This window comes from Equus asinus, chromosome 20 (assembly GCF_041296235.1).
Source record: "Equus asinus isolate D_3611 breed Donkey chromosome 20, EquAss-T2T_v2, whole genome shotgun sequence".
Classification (NCBI taxonomy): domain Eukaryota; kingdom Metazoa; phylum Chordata; class Mammalia; order Perissodactyla; family Equidae; genus Equus; species Equus asinus.
The window spans coordinates 103737007-103761018 of record NC_091809.1 but is presented as its reverse complement, the minus strand read 5'-3'; the positions used below and the strand labels follow the sequence as shown (position 1 = coordinate 103761018).

General features: G+C 38.4%; 1 protein-coding gene across 4 annotated transcripts in view; it reads right to left on the bottom strand.

Moving 5' to 3' along the window:
* Positions 1 to 24012, bottom strand: part of NELL1 (neural EGFL like 1) — a 779413-nt gene that overhangs the window by 156675 nt on the left and 598726 nt on the right. The gene's annotated exons all lie outside the window — the stretch shown is intronic.

The window sequence follows — 24012 nt, the reverse complement described above, 5'->3', positions numbered from 1 at the left end:
ACTCATGCACATTTATGAATCACCCAACATGACAGGAGAGACAGGAAGTGAATCACACAGGCTTTCAGATTGTTGGAACAGGAGGAATCATACGTGGCATATTTTTTAATGAAAATTTAAAGAAACAGAGAGCCTGAGGGCACACAGTTTGTGGCCATATTCAGAGACTGATGCTTGGCACTAGAGTGTACAGCTGTAAAGCTGGCCAGTGGGCAGTCCAATGGCAGACACAGGCTTTAGGTGAGTATGCCAAGTTCTTTCCTGTTATTATAAACCTCTTCCATAAAATACAATCATATATGATTCCTTATTAAAATAAAAACAAAATACAGTCTAACATGTTAGTATGGGATAACTCTTAGCAATTACAACTATATTTTTAAAATTTACATAGAATTTTATATTTCTTATACAAATACAATAGTTTAATATGCATAATTTTAGATAATTTAAAATACGGTTCTAGAGCACATGTGGCTGTAAAACCTACTTCTATAGCTATATAAGATTTAATGTAGAAGTATATTTCATAGTTTCATAGTTTATGTATGTTTTACATGACAAAATTATACAGTATGCATATTTGTAAATTGAAAATTTTTAAAAACTGCACATCCACAAGTATGCTAGGTGAAAGGAAATCGAGTAACATGAGCGTTTGCTCTCTTGGTATAAAAATTATGAGTAATTTTAATTTTCTTCCTTTTACTTTTCCATATTTTCCCGTTTTGACAATGAAAATGTATCACTTTTTTTAACCCAATTTTCTTTTAATGACAGAAATCAATAGAACCTTTAAGCATATGAAAAGACGATGAATTCATTCATGCCTGATGCCAAGACCCAGCCTTTACTTGTTTTACACTGATATGATAATTTTAACAAGAATTACAAATCATTTATCTACTTTGCACAAAAATATGAGTCCAACATTTAGTTTATATATATATATACTTTTTTATTTTATGGCCCTGGAATAGAAAAGAACTTTTTGTACTGAAAGTGATACATCAAAAATGCACTGCAAACATTATAGTTAATGAATAAACTTTTGACGTATTCTTTTCTGATAAGGAACAAGAATAGACTGTCCCATCTCTGCCACTATTTAACCTAATATATACTCCTTAGAATCAAAAAGGAAAAGATAGGAACCTCAACAGAAAAATGGGCAAAATAAATTAATAGGCAATTTAAAAAAGAGGAAATCTAAAAATCTAAGAAGCACAAGAAGAGATACTCAAACTCACTAGTACTTAGAGAAAGTAAAATTAAACACTGATTGGCGCCGGCCCCGTGGCTGAGTGATTGAGTTCGCGCGCTCCGCGCAGGGTTTTGCTGGTTCACATCCTGGGCGGGGACATGGCACCGCTCAACAGGCCATGCTGAAGTGGAGTCCCACATGCCATAACTAGAAGGACCCATAACTAAAAATATAGACCTATGTACTGGGGGACTTTGGGGAGAAAAAGGAAAAATAAAATTTTAAAAAAATAATTAAACACTCATCTACCATTTACATATATCAGATTGGCAAATTTAGAAAGTTGGACAATACTGTATATTGGCAAAATCATGCACTGCTGATAGAAGTGCGTTCTGATGCAGCTGTTCTGGAAAGAGTCTGGTAGTTAGTCAAATAAAGCTTCCATGAGCATTTTAACCCTTCTTTTGCTCTACGTGCCAGGGAGATTCTCACACAGGTCCGTAAGGGGACAGTGAAGAGGCTGTTCATAGTAACAATGGTTGCGGCAGAGGGGAATTATGGCTGGCTGGGTTTTATTTAGGAGGAGAAATGTATGAGAAAAAAGTGATGGAAGCACGCTTAGAACACTGCACACCATGCTGCATTACCAGCCAGAATAAGTGGTCTTTAATAAACAGGGCAATCAATTTAAATGTTTCATTTAAACAAAGATGCTGAGTTTTTAAAAAGGAAGAATCATGGTAAAATATATGGCATTACACGATTTGGATAAATTGAAAATCAATGCAAAAACCAGAAATTCACATTTAAGGGAACACGTCTAAGTAAAGAAACATATCAGATACCTGAAATAGCTGTCTGTGTGGTGGAGAGGAATGAGAGGAGGGAGCAGTGAGAGAGAGGAAAGAGATTAAATACACAAGAGAGAGGACTTACAATAATAGCATGAGGGTGTACAGCAACTGAGAGATGATCAACTCATACTTCTGCATCTGAGTTTAATGCAAGTAAGTAAATCCCAATCTGCCTTTCAAACCAGACCACTCAGCTCTCCCAGGATGTTCCTGTCATTTCACACTGCAAAATTGTGCTCATGCCTTTCTGTCTGGAATGCCACTTCACTACTTGGAGTCAGATGTGTCTGAATCATTCCTGAAGGTTCTATCCAAATGTCTGTCATTCATGACAACTTTCTTGATCCTTCCTCCAATTCTCCCCAAACAGAAGTAATATCCTTCCTCTAAAATCCCGCCAAAGCTCTTTATGGCCCTTGTACAGAATTTATCATTTTTAAGTCACATATTAATAATTATTTATGTGCCTCTCTTATCTCCCCTGGTAGCTCACGACCTGGATTTATTTCAAGTCACTTTTGCACATAGCAAGTAGCTGGTAACCATTTACAAGTTAAATGAATATACGTGAATTCTGCAATTCACAGGTGGCCCTAGCTGCAGGGTCTTCGTATTTCTTTAGTCTTTCTTTAGAAACCCTTTGTTTTACTGGGTTGAAAACAGTTTTTCACTTGTATTTAACATTCTGAAACCAATTTTATTTACTAAATAAGCCACAATTATTTTATAATTTTTACATGTGAATGAGTTAAGTAATTCTATAAATGTGGTGATTTGGGCTGCTGGTATTAGAAAATTGCTTTAGAAAACATTTGCATCCAACACTCCCTTCCTACAAGCTTAGTTCCCTGTAGATTTTTCTCCATAGGAAAAAGATAACACTGCCAGTGATGAGCAAGTTCATTGGATATGGCCTATTCAATTACTGATGCTTTGATAACAAGCACTGGGGCAAAAACTCACTTGTGTGAGGAAAGAAATTTCATCCTCAGGTATGTGCAAATGACAACTGCTTCTGCCAAAACTTGCAAGTGCACGCTCGTTGAAGGAGGTACTGAGAAGACATTGAAAGTTGGCATGGATTGACCTGGTCTCTCTAGGTTAGATGTCATCTCAGCCAGTTTGTTTTTCCCCCTGAATCAATAAATTCTCATACTTGGTTGATTTTGAGGATTGATGTTTCTTTTCCATTATTTTTTCAGGCTCCTTCATCTTTGAGACGTTGATTCAGGTGTTCTTTTCAGAGAGGCCAATGTAATTTCTACTGATGTCAAAAAGTAGAATTACGGTCTTAATATTTCATGCTTTTCAAGACTCTACATTGTACAACGACCTGTGATATTTCCCATATAGCGTTAAATAATGGAGGAATTACTATTATTAGAACAATAGAAAGAATTCCACTCTATCTTGAAGAAATTTCTCCACAATCACCAATGCCATTTTAGTGGGTGAAACTGAATGAGTTATTTAAGTAGAAGTTAGAAAAAAATATTTCCTAGGTCCTTTGCCCCAGGGACCAAAACAGGATTTTCTTTCCATGGTTTTTATTTGGCCAAATATAGATTCAAAAGTTAGAAAGAATGGTCCTGTTAGCAGTTTGCTAAAATCATTTCATAATCTGCTTGATCTCTCCCAGAAGGGATACTTGACTTTCCTCAATGTGATTAACTTTCAATTCAAACCACCTCACTTTTATTACAAACACAGAATTCTTTTCACCTTCCGATCTCGTTCTCTAGAAGTTTCAGGAATTCTGATTAGTTTCAAAGACAGAGCAGATATGGGCAGGCTAAAGCAATCAGTCACCATAAACACCTCTTCTCACTGTTAATCTTCAGGATCTCCCCCATCATATCTTCCTTATTTTCCAGTAAAGCTGACTACATTTTAACTCCCTATTTTTCCATTTCTTCTTCAAAGCACACTTTTCATGGAGGAATTTTCCCATTCTAGCTGCTTCCAAATAAGACTGTGAAGCGTATCTTAATTCTCTCCAACCCATTTAATTCACCTTGTATATATCTCCACAAAGTATCCTCATCAGTTCTCAGAAAACCCACACCATCTGGGTCCTATTAAAATTGGTGGCCTAGTAGCCTACACACAAGAAACTGGGAAAGAAAAACTTCCTTCAGAGTAGAGGAACTTGTAGCTGGAGGACACAGAAAGACTTTCAGTATATCTCCTCAAGCTTGTAGAATAGCTGAATACTCAAAAATATGCAAGCATTACCTTCTGAAGATATTAATATTTAAATTTTAAAACATGGTGACTCTTAGGAGTTTACTCTGGGTGATAATAGTAAGGAATGGCATTATCAGATTATGTAATTTCTGCTACACGTTAATTAGTTAATGTGTCTCCCCTCCCAAGACGCATAATCAATTAACCCAAGTACGAAACAATCCTCCTTTAAGGATTTGTGTTGGAAATTGCACAGAGCGAATTCTGCTCACATACTTTATGTACAAGAACAGTTCTGTCAATGAAAGTCTCAGAAGAAAAATGTTTCTCTGCCTAGGACAAGCACCTAAACTCTAAAGAATAGACAAAATATATACACTCATGAGTTCAGCATATATTATTTATGCTAATATTCTATGAGAGATGGCGTAACACAGTTGTAAAAAAACACCTAGTACAGATCTTAGAAGCAGGCAGCCCTCAGTTTGAATTCCAGTTTCTCTGAGCTTGTTAGCCCACTTAGATGATTCTCTTACATTTTCTAGGCTTCAGTTTGCTTGACTGAACATTGGGAAGGAGAATAATGTCTAATCCTATAGAATTAGTTTGAAAACTACAGGATTTAACTTATGTAAAGTGCTTGGAACAATCCAACACAGGTGAGGTACTCAATAAGTAGTTGACCTCTTGCCCATATGTGTCTTTGCAGAGAGATGATTTCCATTCTAACGGTTAAACTACAACTTCATCCAGGCTAACTAGTGTCCCCAGGCTTTGGTTGGATTCTATTCTATTGACCACACCATTGAAATCAGACAAGCTCTTCCTACATCCAGAGCTGAGAGGGCTCCCCACTGTGAATGGTACAGAGAAGAAAATTACCAGCCAATCTTGACAACCTCCCACCACATTAACACTAACAGTCCCTATTTAAAAGTTGAAGTCAACTACTTCATAGTCAGTCTCCTCTCAATAGTTCCTCCCATGTCATCCATCTTTCCCATCGTTCCTTGATCTTAATCTCATGAATCCATTATAGTATCTTTGTAAGATTCCAATCCATCTAACTTACTAGAATGTAAGTATATCTGAGGATTAGAGCAATTCTTACGTGTGTTTGTAATGCCAGCCATCTCCTGGTAAGGAAATGTTTTGTGAATATTAGGCACACGAAAAATATATTAAAAAGTACATTTTCTTTTTGAAATGAATTCATTTCTAGAGTCCCAAAGCTCTGCTCCTGTCTAAATAGCTTGCTCATCATCCACAGAATTTCTTTTAGCTTTGCTATTTTCTGTTCAGCATTAATTATTTGCGGTTTAACTCCTATTTTTTCCATGAGCAAAGTGTTATTCAGTTGTAATTATCCTTCCCAAATTTAATTTTGCTCTTCTATGCCCGAAGCTATCTAAGCTTTTGACCCCCGGGTCTTTCTATATTATTTCTCAGTTCTCCTTGGTATTTGTAACTTCCACTAAGGACCATCTGTAGATTTAATTAACTTGTTGAACCCTCCTTCTTCAGATCATTAATGAAGATGTTAAATAAGTTTAGGCCCAGCGCTCATCTCTCTGGTATCTTGATGGTCCTTCAACCCCAATTACGTACTACATTTCCCTTACCATTTCATCTTATGTACATTCCCTTGGTCATTTCCCAAGCCACTGAAAGGCTCACTTCCAACTCATTTGAAATTATATTTCAAATGAAATTTCACATGAAACAGCTCTCGACTTTTTTTTTTAAATCTGACTTAACTATGCTTAGTGGAATGGCAATTTATAGTCCCAATTTCCCATAACATCTTGCAAATTTAAAGGAATAACTCAAACATTTAACACCTTACATAATGCTCTATTGGTCTTTGAAATTAGATAGACACTCAGCTTCCAAAAGGGAAATGTCTATCTTTTCAGGAAGCCTCTTCTATTAACTTTTTTTCAATAGAGAGTTAATTGTCATGGGATACTTATAAATTAAATTGTATCCCTTCCCCCGATCTTCTTTCTTCTGAAAAAGAAATGTATTTTATATCATCTGACTAATTTCATAGTTATATTATTATTATTGTATACACATTTTCATGTTAACCAGAGTTCCTTGTGACTTTTCATCTATGGGTCAGAAACAATTTTAGAACTGAGGGGCTAGCTTTCAATAAAAGATGCTGAATTGAATACTCATGCTCACTTCTACTTTCTCCACCAAACACCAATAAAATAACATTAAAGACAAATTAGGAATGCCATAAACCCTGAAAGGCAAAGCACATTGGAGGAGAGACAAGGGCAACACACTTTTGGAAGCTAGAAAGGAGACAGATGAGTGTTACTCAGAAGACATGAGAAAAATGACACATAGTGAAAGCCGAAAAGCAACTTGATTTATACCACAGAACACAGGAATTGGTGGCATCAGCCATCTCTGGAACTGTGGGGAATATGAGGCTAAAAGATGAAAATTAATTGGAAATTAGATAAAGAAGCAGTTAGATTTCTCAGAGCTGCTCATTCACCCCAGCCAGACTTGTGCCTTTCTCCTGCCCCAGCAAAGACTGGAGTTTTATTCTCAGCAGAGGATACCACAGAAACTGGATGACAACTGGGAGCAGAGAAACCACACCAAAAACAAGGGGATTAAGTGAAAATCTACATACTGAATTTTGAAACCCTTTGCCTTATCCTCCCCACCTGGCTCTCAGAATGCTAGCAACAAAGTTTAATTCTTCCAGAAATTTAATTAATTCCTGCTATTAGATTGGAAGAATCTTCTCTGCAAGATCTGAACAGCTCAAAAAAAATGAACCTAAAATTATTTACATCAATATTCCACATAGGTAAACTGAGTTTTCAACCAACGTTTTAATGTCTCACTCACAAAAGTGAGCAGAGAGCCAAGCCTACTGGATGTTTGAGAATAGGCAAAGACAAGGACAACCATCAGAAAAAATCAACAAAGAGAAAACAGACTGTATGAAGTAATACAAAAACTTTTAAAATATTCTTGCTATTACCTTCAAAAATATCAAAGAAGATATTACCTACAAGAACTAAAAACAATATAAAAAGAACATTCAGAAAATAGAAATAAAACAGGATATTAGAAATGAATCACAATAAATTTGAAAACTAAAGGTGATGAAATAGCTCCACCTCCTAAAAAAAGAGCAGAAAGTGAAATGGAAAGGAGAGCAAGATGAAAATCAAAGGCAGAAGTAATCAAACAATTAGACCAATGTAAAGATCTGACATCCAAATAATAAGAGTTCCAGAAATACAGAAAAAAGATAATTCAGGGGAGTAAATTGTCAAAGAAATTTTTTAAATCCCAGAAACAAAACCAGGAAAATTTCCAAATTGAGAGGCTCTTCAAAGTTCCCAGTATGTTGGTTTAATAACAGACTCTCACAAAGATATGTTACCATTAAATTTTATAATGAGGATTAAAAAAATGCAGAACTTTCCAGAAAAAGAAGAGTAGATATCACACAAATGATCAAGGATAGAATGGCACTGTACTTCTCAAAATTTACACTGGAAAATATGACAATAGAGTTATTCCTATAATGGTCTAAAGAAAAATGCTTTTTAACCTAGACTTCTATATCCATACAAATTGTCAACTAAGTACAAAGGTAGAGCAAAACCATCTTTGGACATGCGAGGTTTGAACAATTTATCTTCCATGTACTCTTTCCCAGGAAGTTAATTAAATGCTATTTCTATAAAAATGAAGATGCAATCCAAAAAAGAGAAAGAGACAGCATTCAGGAAACAGAAGATCCAACAACAAAGAGATGATGTCTAAAGGAGATCTGAAGAAAACAGCTGTGTTGTAGACCTAGAGACTTTCCCGTAGAGAATGGAGGAGGTCAGGGGAACTAGCGAGAGCTGACTCTGTACCTCACGTAAAAGTATTATTTACATAGACACAATATGAGAAATAATGAATATTGATCTAACCAAAATCGAAGAAGAGGGAAATGAGAAGTGTGGGCGTGCACGCATACATGCGTGCAGTGTGCGCGAGAGGTTGAAAACAGAGACATCTTCACCTTCAGGGGTGGTCAACAGATAATGCCTAAAACTAAGAAGTCAAGAAATAATAATATAAGTGTATTATTGTTAGAGACATGGGGAAGAAAATGCCTGACTCCAGCGAGGAGGAATGAAGTCGAACAGGAGTGAAGAATTGCTGTTTTTTCATAACTAGCCAAGTATAACTATTTGACTTTTTAAACTATGTGCATTACTAAAGAACAGACAGTGAAACAGATAAAAGGGCAAAAGACTTGACTGGGTGCTTCATAAAACAGTCAAATTAAATGCACAGTAAGCATATAGTGTATGTTGAACTACATTTTTCATCAGAAAACCACAAATCAAAACTATAAAATAATACCACAACAGCAGTATGGCTAAAATGAAAGACAGACAGTAAACAAGTATTGATAAAGCTTTAGTGCAATTGGAATTCTCATTTATTGCTACTGGGAATATAAATAGGCACAACCACTTTGGGAAACTGGCAGTCTCTGTTAAAACTGAACCTAGGTCTACCCAGCAATTCCATTCCCAGATATACGGATACATGGAAATACTGCTATATGGTGACCTAAAGACATGTACAAGAATATTTATTGTAACAAGTTAACCAAAACTGGAAAGAACTCAAATGTCCAACAACAAACTGGATAAATACATTTTGGCACATTCACAAAATGGAATACTATTCCACAATGAGAACTTGAAAATACAACTGCAAGCAACAGCATGGATAAATCTCATAAATCTAATGTCAGACAAAAGAAGGCAGACACAAAAAAGGCTATATCGTTTGATTCTATGTGTATAATGTTCAAAAACAGGCCACACTGATCTGTTAGAAGTCAGGACAGTGGTTCCTCTTGGGGGGTTTTGGAAGAGAACAGGAGAGGGGGCTTCTGGGATGCAGACAACGTTCTAGTTTTGAATCTTGGTTCTGGTTTCAAAGATGTTTTTCGATTATAAGCATTCATTGAGTCGCATACTTATATTTTATGTGCTTCTCTATATACTTATTATATTTCAATAAAAGTTCCTTAAATTTTTGTGAGTTTTCCAGACCTCCTGCTTTTCCTGCACTCATAGGATTATTTGAAGGCTTGAAATCACCCTTAAACAAGAAGGGACAGAATGTGGTACTTACCAATCAAATGTTTTACTAGACAATAACTCTGTTAAATAGGCCAGAAGTGGAAAAGAGAAAGGGAGAGTGATTTAAATAAATAATTGAAGAAATTATTTTTCAGGAATACCATCAACAATGCAGATAGCCAGGAACTTATTAGAACAACAGAAACTGCCTCTTGCGCTGTAGAAGCAAATCTCAACCTTGAACCTAACAGCTGCTGAGCCTCAGTTTCCTCACCTGTGAAATGAGGATAATAACATCTAGCCTATAATCCCTTTAAGTACTTACAGCAGTGGCCGCCATGGAGCACCGCTTCAAAGTAGCAGCTAGAGGTATGTTAACAGCCTGAGGAATAGGAACAGGTTTCCTGCCCAGATGCCCAGCAGTTGGCTGTTAATAGCTACTAAAATATTACCGAGATGGTTCACTTCACGAAAATGCATTCACTTGACATTAAAATAAGTTTTGCTTGAGAGAAAAAAAAAAGAGCATTAAATCAGGGAAGGATCTGTAGGAATATATGAAACAGACCTCAGAACTCTCCAGAAACTTCCAAGTTGTTGGTAGAATACATACCTGCAAACATCTGTTCAGACATCTCATTTCCTTCTGATTTTTAAAGTTTCACTTCTCTGAGGATGTGTTATGTCATGCCCTAATATGTGCAGGGTTTTTTCAGGATGGTATGGAACTATTAACCCCTGTTGGAGGGCGCTATCATTGAGAGGCTCATGTTGCTTTTCTTCCACTTCAAGTTCAGATCTTGGAGTGGCGAAAGGGACAGTCTCCTATCAGAATGCCAGCCCAACTCTTACTAAGTCTATGAACCTGTGCAAGTCATTTTAGCCTATCTGAATATGTTTCTTTGTCTGTAAGAGGGAAATGAAGGTTACCTCACAAGGCTTTCTTGAGGCGTTCCAAAAAGAAAATACCTTCGAAAGACACTGTGCCTATAAAGAGTTATATAAATATCAGCTACAATTGATAGCATTGCTCTCCAATACAGAAGCTATAGATGACAATCTGTACACTGCGATTCTTCACAATATACTAATTCATTATCACCTGCTATTTAGTAATTAGGCTTTCTCTAGTTCTTAGAGCAAGACTGAGAGATACCTGCAGATTGAGAAGTTATATAACTTGGTCACTACCACCTGGTGAGTGGCTGAGGTTGTCCAGCTCAAAAGGTTATACTGTGCCCCACTGTCCAGGTGTAAAATGCCCTATGGGTAAAAGAGTATTCCAGTGGCATCCATCTAGCACTTTCAAAATTGAACCTCCATATTAATGAGCTGGGACCAAGATAAATCAACACCCCTGGAGGAGGAAGGTTGGGGGTGGCATGGCATAATAATGAAAAAAATTTTTTAAAGCATGGAATTTTAAACCACCAGAGAAGAATTCAAGCCCCAGCTGTCCCTTTTATTAGCTTTACAAATTTGGGTAATTCCTTTAATCTCTTAGCCTCAGTTTCCTCATCTGTAAACCTAGGATGATGATAATATATCCCTCACATAGTTGTTAGATTAGAAGAGAGATGATACAGTGCCTGGAAACATGCATTGGGGACTGTAAAGGTCTGTACTAATGAAATACTACTATTATGCCAGTCCCATTTTAAGGAAGACAGTATTAACTAAAGCATTACAAGGAAAGTCAGTTTCTCAGAACATGAACGCGGTATAGATGACATACACAGGAATCATAGTGACACACTCAGAAGTCAGAGTTCAACTGAGAAAAACAACACACATGAAATGAGCTCTGATAATTGTCCGAACTTTTCAATCAGCCTTGCCATTTTGAGAAGGGCAGCAAAGGACAGTGTTTAAGACACCTGAGCTTTGAGGCATAAAGAACTGCTCAAATAACAGCTCTGACACTTCCTAGACTTATTATCTTGGGCATATTACTTTACTTTTCTTAATTTACTCAATAAATGAGGATAATCGTTCATTAATTCAAAAAATATTTCTTGAACACATGCTAAGTACCAGGGACTAATCTGAGAGATGGGGCTATAGCAGCAAACACTGACAAAAATCTCTGTTATCATGGTGGTCAACATTCCCGTGGGGGAAGAGACAACAAACAAGATAGGTAATTATCTATTCAGTGCCTTAACTGGTGATAAGTGCAAGGAGAAAAAAATAAACCAGGGAATAAAGGCACTATTGTTTGAGGCAAGATGTAAGGTTATGATTCTAATAGAGTGATAAGAAAAGCTTCACCGAGAAGTGAAATTTGAGTAGAGTCCTGAAAGAGATGTCATGAAGATACACGGAGAAAGAACATTCCAGAAAGAGAGAACACCAGGTGCCAAGACCCTGAATTACGGTTATATGCTTATACGGTTATATGCTTATACACTTATGTGCTTGAAAAATGGCTAGCAGGAGCAGTACAGAATTATATGATGAGATTAGACAAGCAATATGGGTTGGAGGATGCTGATCAATCCCTAGTTTGTGGGTTACAAGGTTTAAATAACATAATACCTGTCAACCATTTAGCACAAGGTCTAGCCCAAATTAAGGTCTGGCCTAAGTATTAAATAAGAGCTATGTTATTTAAATAGAGCCTTCACTATTCTGACTAAAATCTTCAGAGACTGGGGAAGTATTCCTGCTGCAAGTGACACTGGGAAAAAGAAGTAGAAAAAGAAATAGAACCACCTCCAAAACGCTAACGCACAGAGTTTATGGGGAACGCACAAGTGATTATGGTATTTCCACAAATCTGGAGACCAAGCATCTGGAAAAATTAAAGCTTGCCATCGGATGTTTGACATCACTTTACTAAAAAAGAGTGCTGTAATAATTTGCTGACAGTAAATCAGAAAGTGCTTAAAGAGCAGTTCACGGTTTTTTAACAGTTCCAATCAAGTGGTCCTATCAAAAAGGGACTCCTTGGCAATTTAAGAACCGGGAAGCACCATGTTTGGGCAGGCTCACCTAGGTCACGGAGGTGCTCTGACAGGCCAGGTCTTATCTATGGGAGGAAGAGAGGACTTGCTTAATCTGCTGAAATGAGCCATCTGGTTTATGTATATCAACGTTTTTCCTTGTGGATGTTAATGCTTCTGTCATTCAGAAATGTGTTACACAAATCTCATACCATCTCACTTATATTTCTTGTCATGAACACCTCAGAGTGGGAACAAAGGACCAGCAGGAAAGAGATGGAAGAAAAATGGTCAGGAAACGTCCCATCTTGGTTTGGAGACACTGTGGGATAATTGCTATATCAAGTTAATACTTTGTAGGGGTTTTTGGTGCAAAGAAGAGAAGTTAAACATGTCTGGTGGTGATGCTACAGGGATGATGGTAGGAAGAAAGGGGAGAGAAAACAGTCAACAGGCAACTCCATGTGACACACTTTATGAAAGAGAAAATCAGGTTGCTCTGGTGCTGTGCGGTGCCACGCTGCGTTTAGAGGGGGCTTAACCTTGACAAGAGAGTTTGAAAAATCTTTCTGAAGAGGAGTTTACTTTAAGAGCTATGTGAGAGAGCAAGGGAAGAGCAAGGGTCAGAGCTGTGGGGGGAAGAAGGAGGGGGAGAAAGAGAAGCAAAGAGCTCCAGGCAGAGCAAATACCAGGAGCAGAGGCCTGAAGGAGGAAGACTAGAGTTGCTTTGAGAGAATCTGAGAGTCCAGTGAGGAAGAACACTGATTCTAACTTGGAATGGGGAGGGGGCTCAGAGAGTCATTGATGCTGCTGAAAGGAGGGTGGCATTTATGCTAAGGGCACTGGAAACCACTTAAGTTCTCCAGCCCGGAGAGAATCTGATTGTATTTGTATTTTATAGGGATTGTACTGGCTGCAATGCAGGAAGAACACTTTTTATGAGGGAGGAACAGGACTGGGGGTCTGGATACCTGCTTTCTGATATCATTCCAGGCGAAATACAAATGACCGTGGTTTAGACCAGGGAGTAGGATGGAGATCAAATAGACTGCGGCAGGCGATTGGATGGGAAAGTGAGGGAGAAGGAAGAATCCAGGATAACTCTGACTACATGTGATCCAAAAATACCAGCGATGAAAGGTGCGTGATTGACAACAATAATTTTCTCATTCTTGCCAAGATATATCACGATGACAGGATTGTGGCTTTGGAGACTGACACAGAAAGTAAAAGAGAGTCTTACTACATTATCTATTTATTCAACAAGTGTTTGGGGCAACTGCTGTGTGCCAGGAACCGCCCTGAGCCCGGGAGACACAGTGGCAATGAGACACAACACCCTTTCCTCATGGAGTTCATATTCTGGCTGGGCAGCCAGACCATAGACAAAATCATGACCATGTCAGAGTGAAAATGGCTCTGAAGACAACACAACAGTGACACAAATGAGGAGATGTGTTATTTTAGTTAGGGGTCAGAGTCTCTCTGAGGAGGTAACGCTTGCACAGAAACCTAAGTGACATGAGGGAGCTGACCAGAAAATTATCTGTGGGAAGAACATCCCAAGCAAACAAACTGTAAGGGAAAAATGACTGGCATGTTCTAGGAAAGTCAAGGACACCTTATGACAGGAAAGGGAGGAATACGCGTGAGGAGAGCACGTTGAATGGTGAGGGCAGAGAAGTGACAGGGAGGGGGCCCAGAGCACGTAGAGTCTTGGAGGCTGTGGTAATGACTTTGACTTGGACTGAGTGAAAATGGGGAGCCACGGAGGATATGGAGCAGAGGACAGACTGCATCTAACTTACTTTTTTAACAATGTCCCCTTGACTGCTATGTTAGAGAGACTTCAGTTGCACGACAGTGGAAGGAAGATGATTTAGGAGGTTTTTACCATAATCTACATTAGAGATGATGACGTCATGGTAGTGGTGGGGATCATATGAAGCTTGGATTCTAGATATATGTTGAAGATGGAGCAAGGATTTGGATGTGCAGCACAAAAGAAAGAAGTCAAGGATAATTTCAAGATTTCGATCCAGAGAAAGTGAAAGGATAAATTTTGCCATCAACTGGAATGAGGAAGACCATTGAAGGAGCAATTTGAGAGTGAGATCAGGAGGGTTCTAGGTTATTAGAGACCCTCAATAATCAATAGTTTCTATTACTTTAAATTAATATCATATATTTGTGATCAACATGTAAGTCTGTATGTGTGTCACAGGCAGAGAGAATATTACAAACAAATGCTCAGAGACTTGAAGAATAAGGTGCATTTCAGTGACCAGAAGTAGTTTAGAAAGGGCTGGAATTGAAGATGCACGTAGAGGAGAAGGAGAAGGAGATAAAGCGGGAGAGGTAGGCAGAGACCAGTCATGGAGGGCTTTACCTCGCATGCCGTGGAATTCGGACTTCATCTTGTAAGCACTGGGGAAGTACTGAAAGGTTTTCTTAGAAAGACATCTCTTAATAGAATAATCTTCCAGAATCTCCCCTCGTGGACTCAATCTCCTTAGCTAAAATTCCTGCCACCGATAGATAACTTCAAGGTCTCTGTTCAACTAGAGAACACTTTAAAACCACATTAGCCCACCAAGCCAGAAACTGCTTATCCTTCCAACCACTACCAAAACGAATGCGTAGATCTTGCTATTTGACTCATAATATTTTGGACCCAAGTGAACATTTTCAAACAACTACCTTTTCTAATCAGTGGATCCTATCAGGAGAGAGTGATGCAAATTGCAAGAGTTATCATCCTTCTCAGTCAGGCTATTGGCTTCAACTAGCCTTTTTCCACATGATCTACAGTGCAGTACTTATTTTTGGATACAAAGAATTCTTAGATACTGGTTATTAGGGAAAGTTTGCAATTTCCGGCTTCCAGCTGGTCATATTTTCACAGAGACCTGAATTTCCTTTCTGTTTAGCCATCGTGCTTCAAGTTCCAGCGGTGTTTTGTATTTCCCAGGGCACAGGCTTAACAACGAGCATATGAACCAAACTCCTGACTTTCACAGTTCAATAGCATTTAGCCTGCCCGGTGGAGAGCGAGAGCTGCTCGTCATCTAAACAGTCAGGAATTATTTTCCGCATTACTAACTAGACAAGGCAATCCTTAATAGCTTTCAGTTATTTGATGGGGAATGTCAATCTATTAAAAAATTTGGCTCCTTTTGCTTCGCTTTCTGGAAAGGCAAGCTGACAAAGCTACTAGAAACATACAAAATTTCTATACCATTCTTATTAATGGCATTCTTGTTCATGGCATTTCTCTCCTCCATCCTCACTATGGTATACTTTAACTTAGGGGTCTTTTAAATGAGATCTGAATTGGCGTCATTACAACTTGTGATCTATAAAATGAAAGATGGGACCATGTGAGATACAAGGTCCTTGTCTGTACTCATTCATTTATTCATTTATCAAATATATATCGAACTCAAATGTAATGGGATATTAAGACTGAATTTTTCTCATGTCAGAGTTTTGATAGATAATAATGTAATAGATGTTAAGGATCCCCATGTTCCAAAGCTGGCTGCTAGACAACCTTTACAACACTTGCAAAAATCAATTGTGCCAACATTAACCATTAACCACCTTCCAGCTCTGTAAGCAAAGGCCAAGAAATTCAGCAAGGAATGTTATTAAAGCCAAAAGTGAGAACTTTGTTAGAAAAAGCTGTTTGGCTGGCTATCAATTCCAGCTCACCTTTTTGGGGGGAAAGAAAGGAAAGAATTTCTTCTCCAAACTCATTCAAAGAAGAGAGACTTCATGGACACCTAGAAATGTCCCCTGGTCGGTGAGAGACATAGCAACTGGTATTTGACTGACGCCTCAAAATTCTAAAGATAAATGGCTGGGTCTGTGATTGCCTTGGCCACACAACAGAGCAGAAAAAAATGACCACATTATGAGAGGACCACACTGAGACTGTTGAAGGGAAAAATGTCTGCTTTCTGGGGATCCTACAAAAGAGCATCAGCCTAATCATACAGAACTCTGGCAGGACAAACAAGCCACGACAGAGAAGTGGCCTTTTTACAAGCAGCAGCAGCAGCATGGAGCTCCAGCAGCAAAGGAGCATGGCGTCAGAACTACGGAAGGATGAAAGGATCGTCCATGTGCAGGGAGCTTCGTTTGGAAGTCCCCAGTGGTCGCAGACTTTCACCAAAGCACCCGACAAAGGAAGAACCAGCAAGTGCACACCTCCCGTCCAGAGGGCCTGATGCTAGAAGACTACGGTACCGGTTACATGAGACCTTGTTCTCTTTCCCGTAAAACTCTCTCACGCTGAACAAGCCTCATGGCATCTGTCAATTTCAAAACACGACATAGAAAGAAAAAAAAATAGAAACTGTCCAGACCTCTTTCTCACTGCAGACTCCTCAGATCGGGGTGGGCTGATGAGGGAGAAGGTGAGAAGATTTTATTCAGCTTTAATACAGGATTGAGGGGCCAGCCCAGTGGTGCAGTGGCTGAGTTCACTGCACTCCGCTTCAGCAGCCCGGGGTTCGCTGGTTCGGATCCTGGGCGCAGACCTACACACTGCTCACTAAGCCATGCTGTGGCGGCATCCCACACAGAAGAACCAGAAGGACCTACAACTAGGATGTACAACTATGTACTGAGGCTTCGAGGAGAAAAAATATATATAGGATTGAATGAATTGCTTAAATAAGACTTTTTCTTTTGTCCTGAAATGTCCCAAATCACGCGAAGATGCAATAAGCCATAGTGAGATCAATATCCTCCAGGTAGTCTTTTCAGTGTATAGTATATGTGTGTCTGTGCATAAAAATTGGAATTATACTGAACATGCCATTTTTACTAAATAATATCCAGTGCTTATAGAATGCTCACCAGGTACCAGGAAATTTTAAAATTATTCTCCAACGGGGCAGTACTGTTTTTGTTCGTATTTTATAGATCAGGAAACTCAGGCACAAAAGATTTAAGGAACTTTCCAAGATCACAGAGCTGGGCCTCAAAACTGGACAGTCTGCTTCCAGAGTTCATGTTCCTCACCAAACACTGTCTCCCATGTCATTAAATAGTCTGTTCATGGGTTTTAAAGGTTCCATAGAATGGTCACCCATCATTTATTTCACTAATTCTCTATTTTTCTAAATCTAGGTTGCTTCCAATGTCTTATTATTTAAAATACCATCCTTTTAAGATTTCAAGTGTATCTTCAAACAACATTATGTGTCAGCTCTGATTATTCACTCGGTGTAAATTCCTAGGAATGCTTGATAAACGAGTATGGAAAACTTTAAGGTTTTTCTTGGATGTTCACTCCCACTTTACCTAAAAATGCCGAGGTTGCCCCACATCACATAGTTGGTAAATAGTGGAATCTGGGGGTAGAATCCAGGTTTCCTGATGGCCAATTGAGAAGTAGAGTCTTTGTGTTTCTTTAGCAAATTTGGGAATCAACAAGGGCCTAAGCAAATATTAGTAGAAAGACAAGTGGGGCAGGCTTTTCAATGAGGTCTCAGATCTGCCTGTGTACAAAGCCGCCTGTGCTATCGATAGCACAGCAAGAACTTGGTGTTAAATCCTCAATTTCAACTCCGAGAAATGAGGAATAATCAATAGCAAAAAACCAAATTCTTCCCAAGGACCCTACCTAAGTTACACATGTCACTATTACAGGAGCTGAATTAACTCACTCTTTCCACAGAGCAAAACTCTGCGTATAAATTAATCTGTATTGACAAGAAATCATACAAAATGTTTACAGGAATGGAGAGAACATGAATTGGCAAAGATGACATGAATAAAAGCACTTTACCTTTGAAGGGTATAGTGAGAGGCTGGAAGAGCTGATTGAAGGAAGAGAGAGACTTCATTTTCCTGCTGAGCATCCTTGGGAAAGTAGCCTATTATTTTTGAGTCTCAATTTTATCACCCAGTAAACTGAGGATAGAATTAATAATAGATATCATTTCTAGACACCTACTGTGTGCCAGGCACTCTACAGAGTGATTTAAATAGACGATCTCACATAATCTCACAATAGTATTATGAGACAAGTAATATTGACATTCCTTTTTTAGGGGCATATGGAAGCTCATAAAGGTTACCTGTATCTGACCCAATGTCACAGATCCTGGTAAACAGCAGGACCTCAACTTGAAATGAGCTGCTATGGCTTCTGAGACTGTACTCTGAGCCCCTAATTCGTTCATTCTCTTCCTGCCTTAGGGACAACAAAGATGTTGAAAGGAATGTATAAAACAATGCACATAATCAAGTAGGAGATTATGGATCATTACTCACAGGAGAACATCATTTCTTTGGCTCCCATATAATCTGTTAGGTTTAATTGCCCCTGGACACAGGTAATGTGACCCAGAGGAAACAGATGATTGGAAAGTGTGTGAAATCTGGATCCAGCCACACAAGGGTTAGAATCCCAGCTCCACTACTGACTAGCTGGTTAACACTTACACACATCCTCATACATGTTCAATAGGGTGAAACTCGCTGCCTCTCGAGAAATAACAGATGCCCAAGTTTGGGACTCAAAATAGGTACACAGGAGGCTAAGGCAAGTTTCACTTCACAGAAGCTAAACTATTCGCAGTGGCAGATCTGGTACCAGAACTCAGGCCTCTGTCCTTCGGTACAGTACTCGTTATCTCACGCTGCGTCTGTAATTTATACACCAAATCTCTGTTGGTGAACAAAAGGCATCGCTCCCCACATTCATACTGAAATGACTTGAAAACTTTCTCTCTGTCAAGGAAACAAGAGTGAAAAATGGCTTCAAGTATTTTTCCATATGTCTGAAACCTGGCAAAATGGTGATCCTGGCAGGAACAAGGACAAGGTTGTGAAATGGCTCCAAGTAGCTCTGAGTTAAGCAGCGACTCCATTTTGGAGCCATGGGGAAGAACACTGGATCGCGAGCCCAATTTCTCCATCACAGCTGAAAGAAGAAAGTTGAGTGCCTGGAACTACGGAGAGGAAGGGGTGCTGAACAAGGGCAAGACTTCTCCGCTGCTCTAGGGGTGGGCGCTCTCAGTGTCGCTGGTTCGGGCTCTTCCCATCCTCCAGTGCGATGCCTCTCCTTGCCATTCTCTGTTTCTGAAAATATCCTGTGCAGGGGATAGTTCTTCAACCAAACTCAGAATCATCTGACTTTAAGAAAATTTTTAAAGAGCACCTGCATCCATCCATTTTTGGTGGGTTTAACTGGATGGGCAACTCAGAGAAAGCTCAAGTCCTGGTATTTCCCTTTTCAATGATGCCACCAAAGCCCTGCATACTCTTTCCTGAGCACCTTTTAGCTGCACAACAACATTCATACGAGAAGCAGCATTAATAATAGAAGCTGCCATGGTAAGTATGTACCAGGTGCCAGACAACCTGCGAAAGCTCATGGTGAGAAAAGTTAAATAATCTCCTGACTGCTATGAATCCCAAGAGCTACATTTACCCATCCTCTTCCCAGATGCCCTCCCCAGAGTCTTGGGACACCTCAGACGAAACAGAACTGTTCTCTTCTCTGTTAAGAGAATGCAGCTAATATCCACCTTCTTAAAGATTCTTAAAAATTTTCCCCAAAACAGGAGCAGGCAGAGCAATCACAAACAAAGCTCTCTCAAAATCAGGCAACATTTAAAATTTAGAAGAATACAGAAGTCTTTGTTCCTGACCATTCTTTTTACCTGGCGGATGGACAATACACTCAGGGCAAACCATTACCCCCTGTCTATATATCTGCAAGTCCCTGAAGCATAGGGAAAAGAATAGAATAAATTATCCTGCAAAAAGTCATTTGCCTTTAGGAAAGGTTAAAAGATCCCTAGTAACTGAGAAAAATGAAGTCCTTTTCATGACTTTTATGTCCTCCATTTTTTAAGCTTTTAAAAAATCTTTTCCTTTTACAAACATAATTTATATTTATTGTAGAAAAATTAGAAAATTCAGATAAGCAAATAGGAAAATAATAACTGCTGCAAGTTATATTGTGAATGGCTAAAGCTGTTAAACATTTTTTGTTATTTATTGATTTCCCTGAATACTCTTATTCAGACACTTAATATGCTTTGAAAAGGCTTGGAGACTGTGAGAGGTTCAAGTGTTATTTGAGTTTACTGAATAATATTTACAACAAATAAGCCCATTTCTGAAGCAACTGTGGGGAAAAGTCAAGGTCTGCTCTTTTTATAACATGAGTACATTTTTTTCCAATTCTTTTACATTATACTGTGGTCTAGCCTATAGCTTGACTAGTCTTGTCCAACTCTGTCTGATTCACAAGACACTTATTATGGATACCTGATATCTATACAATTGCATTTATATGATTTACAATTCATACAATGTACAAAGAGGAAAATGCAGTAAAATTTACTGTGCTACCACAGATAATCATGTGTGTGTCTAAGTTTTATACTATAAGAGAAATGATCTTTTTATTACATACATGGAAAACTTTATTTTAAAAAACTGATAAAGATTCTCTCTTCCTTCAGGAGAACGCAAAGGTTACCGTCAGTCACGTGTTCCTTAGGTGGCTTTAGGGCATCCACATGCCTACTCCATCAATGGGAGAGAGTGGGCATAGAGCAGGCCCAGCTTCCACACTAATCTGGTTCCCGAGACTATAAGAAGGTGTGCCCTACATATCACATGACGGATACCAGCCAGACTCTGGGCCTTGAATGGTCAAGGATTTTCTAATTATGGTAAGTCCAAAGTACTTCTAAAAGTGCTTAACAGATGCTTTAAAAATGCTTGTCTCCTAAAAAAATGCTTAGAATTTTTACGTTATCTCAGATAACACTGAGATACTATTTTAAAGACTTCTTAAAACACTACATCTAGACCAAGAGTTGTCAACAGGGATGACTCCGCCTCCCAGGGGATATTTGCCAATGTCAGGAAACATTTTTGATTGTCACAACTTGGAGTAGGCGTGCTAATGGTGATTAGTGGATGGACTCAACATCCTACCATGCACAGGACAGTCCTCCGCAACAAAGAATTATATGGTCCAAAATGTCAATAGTGTCAAGGTCAAGAAACCCTTAACCAGACAAGCTTTACACCTTATACTCAATCTCTACTTGTTGCTTTCAAATTTGTTTAATGCCAAGTAGAAAACTTAGTTCATTTACTTCTTAGAGGATGATGTTCTTCTGTTTTATGGTAGTAACATTTTCCTGGAGTTAGTGTAGTTCTTTGATAACATTTGAAAAGTCTCTAGCACTCTGTGCTGTTTCCTTTTGTTCTGTGGTTGGCCACATCACGGCTACATTATGTCAGCATGGCATTCTATCCTTTCTGCTCTCTCAGGGAGGGTAAGAAGAGAGCTTTCACCAGCAGCACTTTCTTGTCCTAAGAGTAGCAAAACTACTCTACTTACTGATTCCTCACTCATCTCGCTCTTTACACATCTCCATGTTAAATGTGAAATCAGATCGAAGCTAAGGGCACAGAGAAGGGTCAAAAGACAAGAGAAGAACCAACACAATGTGTTGTTGAGAAACCAAGGGAGAGAAAACGTTGGCTTACCTTCAAGGGGGTTATGAAAAGTTTAAGTTTACAAAACTCTCGTTAATATCAAATAAATGCAGAGCCGTTCATCTTTGCGTTACATACCAAACACAGGTAGGATTTTTAACTTCATTATATTCCACATGGGCATTTTCCTTAGCAAATGATTTCAGTGATTTGACTAAGCATACTTGAATTCTGAAAGGTTGAATATCACAAGCAATGAATAACTGGGGGGGGGGGGGGGCAAGAGAAAGATTTTTCAGACTAAATATAAGTGGATTCTATGCAACTCAAATGACACCATTTAGTTAGTCTTGAAATTAAAACAACTCAAATAAAAGATTTAGTGTAATCTAAGACATTTACAATGTACTTGCATTTTTCCTTTGCACCCTAGTCTCAAGACATCTAGCATCACTATTCAACAGCAAATAGATTTACTTAATGTTCATTGCTAATAATCACAATAAAATAATTCAGACAAGATATGGCAGAGGTTTTCAGTGTTTGTCCTATAATTCATCTCGATCTCTTGTACACAAGTGATTGGAAAATATGTACTTTATGCTAGCCACGAAATATCTCGTAGAATTAGAGTATTGGCCAATATGAAATGGAATGGCTTTGCTACAGATGGGGGATAACATCACCTGCAGAGAAACCTTATTTTATTGTTTTACACTACAATAACAAGGCAAGAATTCAAGAATATGCAATTCTCAATCTCGGCCTTAACATTTCCATAGGAACTCTTGTCCTGCCCATCTCTGTTTTACTTGGGCCTCTGGTCTTGATTTTCTCCTTTATCTCTATTTTTCCTACTTCACCTTATGGAGCACAATGTAAGCATTGATTCAGCCAACCATCTATTGAGCAGAGAAAATGACAGAGGTCAAATCAACAAGCCATCAGAAACCACAATTAATTTTTCCTGGGTTGTCACTGACTCAGCCTCTCTCCTAAGATCAATGTTCTCTCCCAATTCTTTACAATGTAAAAAGAATGAGAACTTTACAGTAGATGCTCTGGTTAAATATTACAATAACAGTATAATACTAACTGATTTATAACAAGCAACCCGCGATGCTTGGTCAAAGTGCAGATTCATGGACCTGCCCCCAGATATTCTGATTCACTGGGTCTGGGGTAGTGGCCCTGGAATCTGGATTTTAACAGATTTAACAGGAAGTCTACATATTATCCCTGAGAAACACATGCCAGGGTTTATAATGAGGGCTGAGCTTTATCCTCAGCTCTAATACTGGCTCTGTAGCACTGCGGAAATTACTTAACCAAGCTTTAGTTTGCCATCTACAAAATGGGAGTAATCTCTCTTTTGTTTGTTCTTAATATGAAAACATTGATTTAAAAGGCCTGACGCATAATTAGCACATGACAAATGGTATATCGTTAGTAGGTATCCGTCAGCATCACCATCAGCGTCACCACCACTCTGTCCCATTAATTCTTGTATACTCATTTAGGGAAACACAGCAGTTCTAGAAGAACCGGTGAGAAACCTTTAGATATGTTTTTTCATTTTATAAAATCTAATTAGAATCAAACGTACTGCAATAGGGGCATGCGTGGTAAGTTGTCATTAAGTTTCTTTGCTTTTGGCAAGAGATCTTCAGTTCCATGTGGTAATTCTCTCGTGCTGCTCAGAGGCAGAACTCAGTTCTTTATATGTCTTTTTTTAGGACAAACCAAGTAAATATTATTTACTAAATGTGATTTGATTTGTTGATCATATCACAAAATATGGAAATGATGCACATATTATTTGTTGATTTCCTTGCTGAATAATTTATGTAGTTAAATTTTGATATGTCTTTGAAAGGATCAGGCTGCCTTATAAATATACACACAGTATAATGTAATATGTTAGACAAGATAGGGTATAATAAATAGGCTCATTTAAAAAATTTATTATCCGAATTCAGAAACATTTAAACACGAAGGAAAGGAAACAAGAACTTTGCTTTCATATTTGGAATTAGATGAAGACACCCTCCCCCACATCTAATAATATGGATAATGACTACAGCATCATATTTCCATTTTTCTATGCTATACTATAAGAAATGTCAAGCATGATATTACTCACTCAGAAAAACACAATAACAGTGATTTTAGCCCAATAAAACTGATGGGCAAATACAGTG